The sequence below is a fragment of the Lathyrus oleraceus genome, unplaced genomic scaffold, assembly GCF_024323335.1.
Source record: "Lathyrus oleraceus cultivar Zhongwan6 unplaced genomic scaffold, CAAS_Psat_ZW6_1.0 chrUn0004, whole genome shotgun sequence".
Classification (NCBI taxonomy): domain Eukaryota; kingdom Viridiplantae; phylum Streptophyta; class Magnoliopsida; order Fabales; family Fabaceae; genus Lathyrus; species Lathyrus oleraceus.
The window spans coordinates 359,770-372,565 of NW_026112395.1; the positions used below are offsets into that span (position 1 = coordinate 359,770).

Genomic DNA, 12,796 nt, shown 5'->3' on the forward strand with positions numbered 1-12,796 from the left:
AGAGAACGACTCAAAAAGTGGAAAAGGGAAAAAGGGGCAAAGAGCCAGAGAACAAGGGTTGAAGAGAAGAAGAGCTCGAAGCTAAAGGATTGCCGGATTAACTCAGGTAAGGGGGGTTTATCAGCGTTTAATGGGTATTCTGGGATAACATGTACTGGGTAGTGATAAACCATTGATTTGACTCTGATTAGAATGATGTATGCTGAAAATTGTGAAATATTGGATGAACGAAATTGGATTATAATTGAAGGAAAATTCGTAGAGATTAGATGGAATAATGTTAGAATTGGTGAAATTGAATAGGGTATGAATTGTGTTAGATGATATGAACGATTACTGTGTAAAATTGGACTGTGGGAGGTTGAATTGGATAGATCTCGTAGCAGAGAAAACCATAGCAGATCTGGAAATTCTGGTTTCTGGTCATACGCGTATGGTGTAACACCCTTCTAAATACCCCAAATTATTATAATTAAAATACACATACATTCATCAGAGTAATTATGCCCCGAAGGGTGTCACACAATCATTTCACTACATTCATCAGAAATCCTGTCATGCTCATTTATTTAAATCAAAATAAGGTCTTTTGCATAATTCGCAGCGGAATCAAATTCAACATCAATGTAAACATGTAACACTATACATGTTAATCATCCAACAACCAATATCAAATTAATTAAAACATTCCCTCCCGATGTTACATCTATCAGAGCATGACCCATAAGAACTACTCTAGACTCCAAGCATAAGCTTCTACTCAACTCATTTCTCGTTACCTGAAAAATAGGCGTAAGGGTGAGTTCCTCAATCAATATAACAAGCATTATAGAACAACATGTAGTGCCAAGTAATTAACACATTAATTCACCCTGATTAGACTACGCATTCAGCAACAGTAATATCCATTCAAACATCATAATCAACAGTACAATTCTCCATCATATTCAATCATTAACAACACAACACACAACACACATATGATACTGGAATACATCCATTCATATCATACGCCATACATTCATTATGCAATGAGACTCTATGCATGCGGTACCGACTATTTGTGAACATATAGTTCAACCTCACCGTCCAAATCCAGGCACGGCTACCAAGCTCACTAGTCCCACTCATTTGAGACATAGTGACTCACTCACTAATTCCTCACCATGGGAATTAGCTACCACCCCAAATGGGCCATGAAATGCACGCTAATCACCTAGCATGCAAACATCAACAACAACAATCAAATGATATACTCACTAATTCCTCACCATGGGAATTAGCTACCACCCCAAATGGGCCACAACATGCATGCTAATCACCTAGCAATGCAACATCAACAATAATCAAGAATAGACACATGCTCACACTCTAAGCCATAATACAGTCTATTCACAAACGTATACATTCACATCATCATGTATACCATCACACATCATCAACATAATTAATCACAAAAGCACATCATATCATGCCACATAATCAACCACAGTATTAGCCCGCTCTACTAATACCTATACCACTCAAAACAACGGGAATTGACCCCTACAACATCATATCTCAGCTAAGTACATCACTCAGCCTAAACAACCAAAAACTGCACAACAACAGTTCATGAAAATCCCAACTCTGCCCATACGCGTACTGCCCATGCCATACGCGTATTACCCAAACCTGGCCAACTCCATACGCGTAATGCCTACTCTCATACGCGTATTGCGCATTTCCTCGCCCAACTCATACGCGTATCACCTGTCCCATACGCGTACGCTACGCGTAACAACTTCCCATTACGCGTACCAACAGAGACCAATTCACGTTCAAAATGCCATCTTTTCCACCCATACGCGTAAGGCTTCCCCCCATACGCGTACCAACATCTCATACGCGTATTGCCTAGTGCCATACGCGTATGACCAGAGATCAGAATTCTCAGATCTGCAATGGCTTTCTCTGCTACGAGATCTACCCAATTCAACCTTCTACAGTCCAAATTCCACACACAATTCATTCATCTCATCTAACACGAATCATACACTTTCGATTTCACAAATTTCTAACCTTTCTACCTCTAATTCCTACGAATTTCGTCAATTATAATCCAAATTTTCGTTCATCTCAAAAGTTCACAAATTCAACATATATCATCCAATCACAGGTAAAACAATGGTCTATCACTACCCAGTACATATCATCCCATAATACCCGTTAATCGATGATAAACCCCCCTTACCTGAGTTTATCCGGCAGCTTCCGAGCTCCAAGCTTCTCCTTCCTTCAACCTTCGTTCTTTTGCTTTTTGCCCTTTCTACCTCTTTTCCCTTCCACGTGAAAACCTTTTTACCAAAAAATGGGATTTTTCTAAATTCCAACTTATATATTATTCCAATAATTATTATTCCAAAATAATAATAATAATTCAAATATTCTAATTAAATTAATAAACATATTATTAATTTAATTTAAATAAATACATATTATTATCGGGGTGTTACATATGGCACTAGGCAATACGCGTATGAGATGGTCTGGTACGCGTATGGCACTAGGCAATACGCGTATGGATGAGGAAGATGATGTTTTGAACGTGATTTTGTCTCTGTTGGTACGCGTATGAGGATGTGGTACGCGTAGCATACGCGTATGAGGCAGGCAATACGCGTATGGGTTTGGCTGAGAAATGGGCCATACGCGTATGGGACTAGGCAATACGCGTATGGGCAGGATTGTGATTTTCCTGAGCTGTTGTTGTGCAGTTTTTAGTTGTTCAGCTGAGTAATGTAATTTAGCTGAGGTATGATATATTGGGGATCATTTCCCGTTGTTTTGAGTAGTATAAGTATTAGTAGAGTGTGCTAATACTGTGGTTGTTATTTGGCATGATCTGATATGCTTATGTGATAAAATACTGATGATGTGTGATGGTATGCATGATGCTGTGAATGTATCAGTTATGTGTGCATTTGTGAATAGACTGTTTTATGGCTTAGAGTGTGAGCATATGTCTATTCTTGAATTGTTGTTGATGATTTAGCATTGCTAGGTGATTAGCATGCATATTGTGGCCTTTATGGTGGTAGCTAATTCCCATGGCGAGGAATTAGTGAGTTAGTCATTATGGACTGTTGTTGATGTTTGCATGCTAGGTGAATTAGCGTGCATAGCATGGCCCTTGGGGTGGTAGCTAATTCCCATGGTGAGGAATTAGTGAGTGAGTCACTAGGTCTCAAATGAGTGGGACTAGTGAGCTTGGTAGCCGTACCTGGATTTGGTCGGTGAGGTTGAACTATATGTTCACGAATAGTCGGTACCGCATGCATGGAGTCTCATTGCATAATGTATGTATGGCGTATAATATGATTGGATGTATTCCAGTATTATACGTGTGTTGTGTGTTGTGTTGATGTTGAGCATGATTGAGTTGATATTGCCGTTGTTGAATGTGTAATCTGATTTGGGTGATTAATGTGTTAAATTACTTAACATGACATGATATTTTATAATGCTTATTATATCGAAGTAGGAACTCACCCTTACAACTATTTTTCAGGTAACGAGCAGTGATTGAGTAGGAGCTAGTGCTTGGAGTCTAGTGTAGTCTCCTTAGTGGGTCATGCTCTGATAGATGTAACATCGGGATGGGATGTTTTAAGTGTTTTATTGTTGGTTGTGAACCAGTTTACATGTATTGTGTTACATGTTTTGATATGATTGATTTGATCTTTATCCGCTGCGTATTATGCAAAATGTTTTATGTTTTGAAGAAATAAACGAGCATGACAGTTATTATGGTGAATGGTGTGAAATAATTGTGTGACACCCTTAATTGCATGATTACTCTGATTGATATATGTTGTTATTTTAAATTAAATATTTGGGGTATTTTAGAAGGGTGTTACATTAGTGGTATCAGAGCATAGTCGGTCGAGTCGAGTCGTAATTATCCTGTTTCCCCTGTACGGGATAGGTGTTGTGTAACCCTATCGGTACTTATTGTTTTAGCTTGTTGGGTTTTCAGAATAGAGATGGCTGGAAGAGGTAGAGACGATGCTGCGATTGCTGAGGCTCTGGGTATGCTAGCTGGAGTACTTGGAGGGAATCCGAATGTTGTGGGAATGGGAGCTGCTCGTCAACTGAGTGAGTTCCAGAAGAACAATCCTCCAATGTTCAAGGGAGCATACGATCCAGATGGTGCTCAGAAGTGGTTGAAGGAGATCGAGAGGATCTTCCGAGTGACTGAGTGTGCTGATAACCAGAAGGTCAGGTTCGGTACACATATGCTGTCAGAAGAAGCAGATGATTGGTGGGTTGCTACCCGCACTGAGTTGGAATCTACTGGGAATGCTGAGATCACTTGGGCTGTGTTCAGAGAGAGATTCCTGAGGAAGTATTTTCCAGAGGATGTCAGAGGAAAGAAAGAGATAGAGTTCTTAGAATTGAAGCAGGGCAACCGGTCTGTTACTGAGTATGCTGCTAAGTTCACAGAGCTGTCGAAGTATTACACTCCCTATGATGAGGCTACTGGGGAATTTTCAAAATGTGTGAAGTTTGAGAACGGGTTATGTCCCGAGATCAAGCAGGCTATTGGGTATCAGCGGATTAGAGTGTTTTCTGATTTGGTTGACTGTTGCAGAATTTTTGAGCAGGATACCAAGGCCAGAGCGGAGAGCTATCAGCAGAGGGTTGATAGGAAAGGCAAGAATCAGAATGATCGTGGGAAACCATATGCAACTGGCAAAGGTTTTCAGAGACAGAGTGGGATGAAGAGGCCTAGTGGGGGAGACTCCAGTGCCCCTGCTAAGTGTTTTAGTTGTGGTCAGGCTGGACATCGTATCCATGAGTGTACCAGTGCTGAGAGGAAGTGTTTCAAGTGTGGCAAAGGTGGTCATTTGGCTGCAGAGTGCCGGTCGAAGACTGTGACTTGTTTCAACTGTGGAGAGGTAGGTCATATCAGCCCACAGTGTCCTAAGCCGAAGAGAGAGAACCAGTCGGGAGGCAAGGTTTTTGCTTTATCGGGTTCTGAGACTTCTGCAGATGATCGTTTGATCCGAGGTACGTGTTATATTAATGGCTTTCCTCTTGTAGCTATTATTGACACAGGTGCGACTCATTCCTTTATATCTTTGGATTGTGCTGTGAAACTTAAGTTAGAGATATCTGAGATGCGTGGAAGTATGGTGATTGATACTCCTGCAAAGGGTTCAGTGACTACTACTTCAGTTTGTTTAAATTGTCCTTTGAGTATTTTTGGTAGAGACTTTGGGATAGACCTAGTGTGTCTTCCACTAGTGCAGATTGATGTTATTCTGGGTATGAACTGGTTGGTGTTTAACCGAGTTTATATCAATTGTTTTGATAAGACTGTGATCTTTCCTGAGATTGAGGAAGGAAAGAGTTTGTTTCTATCAGCAAGGCAGGTGAATGAGGAAGTAGCAGATGGGGCAGAGTTGTTTATGCTGTTAGCGACTTTGGAGGCTAAAGATAAACTAGTGATTTGCAATCTAGCCGTGGTGTGTGATTTTCCTGATGTGTTTCCGGAAGAAGTGAATGAATTACCGCCAGAGCGTGAAGTTGAGTTCTCGATTGATTTGGTACCTGGTACTAGGCCGATATCGATGGCTCCGTACCGTATGTCTGTTGTTGAGTTAACTGAATTAAAGAGTCAGTTGGAAGATCTGTTGGATAAGAAATTTATTCGTCCGAGTGTGTCACCGTGGGGTGCACCAGTGTTGTTGGTTAAGAAGAAAGAGGGTACTATGAGGTTGTGTGTGGACTACAGGCAACTGAATAAAGTGACGATCAAAAATCGGTATCCTTTGCCGAGGATTGATGATTTAATGGATCAGTTGGTTGGTGCGAGTGTGTTCAGCAAAATAGATTTGAGATCGGGATATCATCAGATACGTGTGAAAACTGAGGATATTCAGAAGACTGCTTTCAGAACGAGGTATGGACATTATGAGTATTCTGTAATGCCTTTTGGTGTGACTAATGCGCCTGGAGTATTTATGGAGTATATGAATAGGATTTTCCATCCGTACCTAGACAAGTTTGTTGTGGTGTTTATTGATGATATTTTGGTGTATTCGAAATCTGAAGAAGAGCATGCCGAACATTTGAGAGTGGTTTTGGGAATTCTACGAGAAAAGAAGTTATTCGCTAAACTGTCAAAGTGTGAATTTTGGTTAGAAGAGGTTAGTTTCTTGGTCATGTGATTTCAAGAGGCGGTGTTGCTGTTGATCCTTCTAAGATAGAAGCGGTATCTAAGTGGGAAGCTCCGAAGTCAGTTTTTGAGATAAGGAGTTTTCTTGGACTTGCAGGTTATTATAGGAAGTTCATTGAGGGATTTTCTATGTTGGCGTTACCGTTGACGATGTTGACTAGAAAGGGGCAAGCGTTTGTTTGGGACTCAAAATGTGAAGAAGGTTTCCAAGAGTTAAAGAGAAGGTTAACTACTGCTCCTATTCTGATATTACCGAGTTCGTCGGAATCATTTGAAGTTTACTGTGATGCTTCATTGTTGGGTTTGGGTGGCGTGTTGATGCAGAATAAGCAGGTCATAGCTTATGCTTCGAGACAGCTGAGGGTTCATGAGAGGAACTATCCGACGCACGATTTAGAGTTAGCAGCTGTTGTGTTTGTTCTAAAGTTATGGAGACATTACTTATATGGGTCAAGATTTGAAGTTTTCAGTGACCATAAAAGTTTAAAGTATTTGTTTGATCAGAAAGAGCTGAATATGAGACAGAGGAGATGGTTAGAATTTCTGAAAGATTATGACTTTGGTTTGAATTACCATCCGGGTAAAGCAAACGTAGTAGCTGATGCATTGAGTCGGAAATCATTGCATATGTCTATGTTAATGGTTAAGGAATTGGATTTGATTGAGCAGTTTAGAGACTTGAGTTTGGTGTGTGAGAGTACTCACAATAGTGTTAAATTGGGGATGTTGAAGTTAACGAGTGGTATTCTGGATGAGATCAGGGAGGGTCAGAAATCCGATGTGCTTTTGGTTGATAAGTTGACTATAGTGAATCAAGGTCAAGGTGGTGAATTCAGAGTTGATGAGAATGGTGTTTTGAATTTTGGTAATCGGGTGTGTATTCCGGATGTTACCGAGCTTAAGAAGAGTATTCTTGAGGAAGGACATCGTAGTGGCCTGAGTATTCATCCTGGAGCTACGAAGATGTATCATGATTTGAAAAAGTTATTTTGGTGGCCGGGAATGAAAAGAGAAATTGCGAGTTTTGTTTATTCTTGTTTGACTTGTCAAAAGTCAAAGATTGAGCATCAGAAGCCGTTTGGACTAATGCAACCGTTGGCTATTCCAGAGTGGAAGTGGGATAGTATCAGTATGGATTTTGTTTCGGGTTTACCGAGGACGATTAAGAATTTTGAAGCTATTTGGGTGATTGTTGATAGATTGACGAAATCGGCTCATTTCATTCCGATCAGAATGGATTATCCGTTAGAGAGATTAGCCGAGTTGTATATTGAGAAAATTGTAAGTTTGCATGGTATTCCGTCGAGTATTGTTTCGGACAGAGATCCTAGATTTACATCGAAGTTTTGGGAAGGTTTGCAGAGGGCTTTGGGAACTAAGCTGAGATTGAGTTCTGCATATCATCCGCAGACTGATGGTCAGACTGAGAGGACGATTCAGTCACTAGAGGATCTTTTGAGGGCTTGTGTTTTGGAAAAGGGAGGTGCTTGGGATTGTTATTTACCTTTGATTGAGTTTACCTATAACAATAGTTTTCATTCGAGCATTGGTATGGCACCGTTTGAAGCTTTGTATGGTAGGAGATGTCGGACACCTTTATGTTGGTATGAGTCCGGTGAGAGTGATGTGGTTGGACCGGAGATTGTTCAACAAACTACAGAAAAGATTAAGATGATTCAGGAGAAGATGAGAATTGCTCAGAGTCGTCAGAAGAGTTATCATGACAAGAGGAGGAAGGCACTTGAGTTCCAAGAGGGAGATCATGTGTTTCTTCGTGTTACTCCGATAACTGGGGTTGGTCGAGCTTTGAAGTCGAAGAAGTTGACACCTCGATTTATTGGTCCTTATCAGATTTTGGAGAGGATAGGAGAGGTAGCCTATCGTATCGCTTTACCGCCGTCACTTGCGAAGTTGCATGATGTTTTCCATGTGTCTCAGTTGAGGAGGTATAAATATTTATTAAAAAAATAGAAAATGAATAAAATATATTAAAATTAGGGATTTGATATAATCCAAAAATCAAAAGTTTTTTTTTATAAAATTACCTTTTAAATAAGCCTGTTGAAGATTTTTTGATGAAAAATGTGAGTTTGGTGGTGGAAGAGTGAGGTTAATGACGTAACATTGGGGGGAAATGAAAAAACCAGACAAGTAGAAAGAGAAATAGATGCTGAAGTGGTGGAGGAATGGGGAAATGAAAGTGGTGCATCAAATATATGATTGTATTTGAGGGGGCTCCCCATGCCAGTTGAACGATAATAAATAGTTAGGGTAGCTTCTCACAAATTATAATGACTTTATTAAAGAGACTGACGTGCGCTCAGGTGATGGGATAACGTGCAGATGCAACTCAAATTAGTTAGGGGTTGTCCCTCAGAGATGCAACAGAAAATATGGCTAGGGGTTACCCTTCACAAATGTAAACACCTTTATTAAAGTGACTGACACAAAGTAGTTGTGACAGGACAATATTAAAATGGTTGAAACTATTAGCTATGGGTTTCTGTTTCCCCTTGCTAATGTTACCGAAACTTTTAGCTAGGGGTTTCCCCTAAAAAATGGTCAATTTCAAAATTTAAAATATCCCTTCTTAAGATTTGGAGGGGTTTCCCCACACAATTTGCTTTATTAATTTTTTTATTTTATGCATTGCAATGGGATAAACCCCAAACAATATAGAAATTTAGTGAGAGGTTTTTCACCTCACAAATGCCCCGGACTAATCAAGCAATTTCTTGTAGTGGACAACTCGGTTGATCCCTCGTTATCAGTTTGTCCCTCTTTAAAACACTTTATTAATGCTTTCTCACAACAAATGTCTTTTTATTAACATTCTTTATTGACTTTCTATTAATTGAAAAATTCAAGTGTAACAATTATATTATATTTCCATTAAAAAATGTTTAAAAACATATTCGATGAATTTCATTTTCTAATTTTAAGTTTTAATATGTTAAATGTTATATTTTAAACCAAGCTTATTATTTTGCCGCATATTTATAATATTTGAATTAAAAAATTTAATATGTCAATTTTAATATCTTAAAATTGATTAAAAATAAACCATATTGAATTGAATTTGTTGAATTCAATTTTTTAAATAGTTATTCATAATGGAACCAAACAATTTATATTATAATCTTTTCTTCAAAACCATTCAAATCACCTTGAAAACACTCATACATTTTAAGGTTGTTTTATTCATAATCAAGTTGATGGTTCTTCAATAAAACATAAAGTTCTTACACACTTTAAGTTCCAAAATTAAGAAAAAGTGCATCTTTTATTTTCAACAATCATAGTGATACATTGTAACTCATTATACAAAACAACAACACTTATTTCCAAGTTTAGAATTACACTGTCCACCTTTTACATATCCCTTATTGATGCAATCAGTAGAACAATTGGGACTACAACTCCCTATGCAGCAAAATCTTGGGTCTACGTCACTCCCACGAATACATATTGGCTTTTCAACTAATATTGGAGTCTTCAAACTTGTAACAATTTCTGAATCAAACAAAGACAATAACATTTTCAATTAAATCTAGTAAGTTATTTATCTAAACAATATATTACAAAAGATAGAAAAATATCTACTTACCAGATATCATAATAAAACTCATGCATAAAACAACTAGAATATAAGAAGATTGATAGCTTTTAGAAGTCATATTTTGAATTTCACCTTATGTGTTTACTTTTGATTTACAAGACACTAACATTACTTTCATTATATAGGTTAAAAAGTTATCTTAATGGTAATAAATATTAATATTTTATTTTATAAAGATTATTAAAATTGAATATATATAGTCAAATGCAAAAAATATATATGTTTTATTCTTTATATATCCTTTACAAAATTGAATAAAAAAATATAAAGTATTGACTTCTAATGAGATAATTGGTAATAAATATTAATATTTTATTTATACACTAGTTTTTAAAATTTGTTTTTGAAATGTGAAAATTGAAAAAATTTATTTGGTGGTTTAATTTTCAATACTATTTTTAATAAGAGATTAAAAATATAGTTAAATAGGTAATTCTTTTTAATTAGTAATTAAATATATTTTGTTATCTATAAATATAAATATAATTTAGTCACTAATTATTTAATATAAGATCTAAGAATGCATGTCAACTATTTTTTTAATATGAATTATATAATTAATAAAATTTTATTTTAATAATAAGAGATTGATACATAATTTCAAACAAATGATTTAAATCATTTTCATGACATTACTCATTACTATTTTTGTTTATAACTAATCACTTTCTCTTCCTCAATTTTATAAGAAATATAAATTATACTATAATATGATTGAAAATTTTAATTCTTATTGATTTTTCTTATTAAATTAGTTTTATTATTTAAGTATTATTAAAATTACAACTTTTCTAAGAAATATTGTAAGAGTATTTTTAGTTAGAAGCATTTTACTTTTTAAATATTCATGTTTAATATCTACTCTAATTGGAAAATAAGTGATAGATTTTAAAAATCGGATTGAATCAACAGATCAAATTGATTGAATTGAGAATCGGATGAGTCACTGATATATATATATATATATATATATATATATATATATATATATATATATATATATATATATATCAACATATTAACTAATATATCTAACATAGTCAAATATTAACATATATTAACTAATATCCACTAAATATAAACTAATAACGACAAAAGATTCAAAGATTCATATATTCAGATTTTTAAAAAACATGGAGAAGAAATGTGTACCTTAGAGGAAAAATTAAACAACTTTGAATCTTTGATTTTATTCTCCTTGCAAAAGTTTAAATATTTATTAAAAAAATAGAAAATGAATAAAATATATTAAAATTCGGGATTTGATATAATCCAAATATCAAAAGAATTTTTTAAAAAAAAATTACCTTTTAAATAAGCCTGTTGAAGATTTTTTGATGAAAAATATGAGTTTGGTAGTGGAAGAGTGAGGTTAATGACGTAACATTGGGGGGAAATGAAAAAACCAGACAAGTAGAAAGAGAAATAGATGCTGAAGTGGTGGAGGAATGGGGAAATGAAAGTGGTGCATCAAATATATGATTGTATTTGAGGGGGCTCCCCATGCCAGTCGAACGATAATAAATAGTTAGGGTAGCTCCTCATAAATTATAATGACTTTATTAAAGAGACTGACGTGCGCTCAGGTGATGGGATAACGTGCAGATGCAACTCAAATTAGTTAGGGGTTGTCCCTAAAAAATGCAACAGAAATATATGGCTAGGGGTTACCCTTCACAAATGTAAACACCTTTATTAAAGTGACTGACACAAAGTAGTTGTGACAGGACAATTTTAAAATGGTTGAAACTATTATCTATGGGTTTCTGTTTCCCCTTGCTAATGTTACCGAAACTTTTAGCTAGGGGTTTCCCTTAAAAAATGGTCAATTTAAAAATTTAAAATATCCCTTCTTAAGATTTGGAGGGGTTGCCCCACACAATTTGCTTTATTAATTTTTTTATTTTATGTATTGCAATGGAATAAACCCCAAACAATATAGAAATTTAGTGAGAGGTTTTTCAACTCACAAATGCCCCGGACTAATCAAGCAATTTCTTGTAGTGGACAACTCGGTTGATCCCTCGTTATCACTTTGTCCCTCTTTAAAACACTTTATTAATGCTTTCTCACAACAAATGTCTTTTTATTAACATTCTTTATTGACTTTCTATTAATTGAAAAGGTCAAGTGTAACAATTATATTATATTTCCATTAAAAAATGTTTAAAAACATATTCGATGAATTTCATTTTCTAATTTTAAGTTTTAATATGTTGAATGTTATATTTTAAACCAAGCTTATTATTTTGCCGCATATTTATAATATTTGAATTAAAAAATTTAATATGTCAATTTTAATATCTTAAAATTGATTGAAAATAAACCATATTGAATTGAATTTGTTGAATTCAATTTTTTAAATAGTTATTCATAATGGAACCAAACAACTTATATTATAATGTTTTCTTCAAAACCATTCAAATCACCTTGAAAACACTCATACATTTTAAGGTGGTTTTATTCATAATCAAGTTGATGGTTCTCCAATAAAACATAAAGTTCTTACACACTTTAAGTTCCAAAATTAAGAAAAAGTGCATCTCTTACTTTCAACAATCATAGTGATACATTGTAACTCATTATACAAAACAACAACACTTATTTCCAAGTTTAGAATTACACTGTCCACCTTTTACATATCCCTTATTGATGCAATCAATAGAACAATTGGGACTACAACTCCCTATGCAGCAAAATCTTGGATCTACGTCACTCCCACGAATACATATTGGCTTTTCAACTAATATTGGAGTCTTCAAACTTGTAACAATTTCTGAATCAAACAAAGACAATAACATTTTCAATTAAATCTAGTAAGTTATTTATCTAAACAATATATTACAAAAGATAGAAAAATATCTACTTACCAGATATCATAATAAAACTCATGCATAAAACAGCTAGAATATAAGAAGATTGATAGCTTTTAGAAGTCATATTTTGAATTTCAC

General features: G+C 35.4%; 3 long non-coding RNA genes across 3 annotated transcripts; 1 reads left to right on the top strand and 2 right to left on the bottom strand.

The window, feature by feature from the left end:
- Positions 1-3,796, top strand: LOC127110572 (uncharacterized). Its single transcript, XR_007797347.1, has 2 exons — positions 1-106; positions 3,551-3,796. It is a non-coding gene; the product is annotated as an uncharacterized LOC127110572 (long non-coding RNA).
- Positions 3,797-9,487: 5,691 nt separating this feature from the next.
- Positions 9,488-9,925, bottom strand: LOC127110570 (uncharacterized). Its single transcript, XR_007797345.1, has 2 exons — positions 9,831-9,925; positions 9,488-9,736 (listed from the first exon to the last, which is right to left on the bottom strand). It is a non-coding gene; the product is annotated as an uncharacterized LOC127110570 (long non-coding RNA).
- A 2,362-nt stretch (positions 9,926-12,287) lies between these two features.
- On the bottom strand, positions 12,288-12,796 carry LOC127110568 (uncharacterized). Its single transcript, XR_007797343.1, has 2 exons — positions 12,713-12,796; positions 12,288-12,618 (listed from the first exon to the last, which is right to left on the bottom strand). It is a non-coding gene; the product is annotated as an uncharacterized LOC127110568 (long non-coding RNA).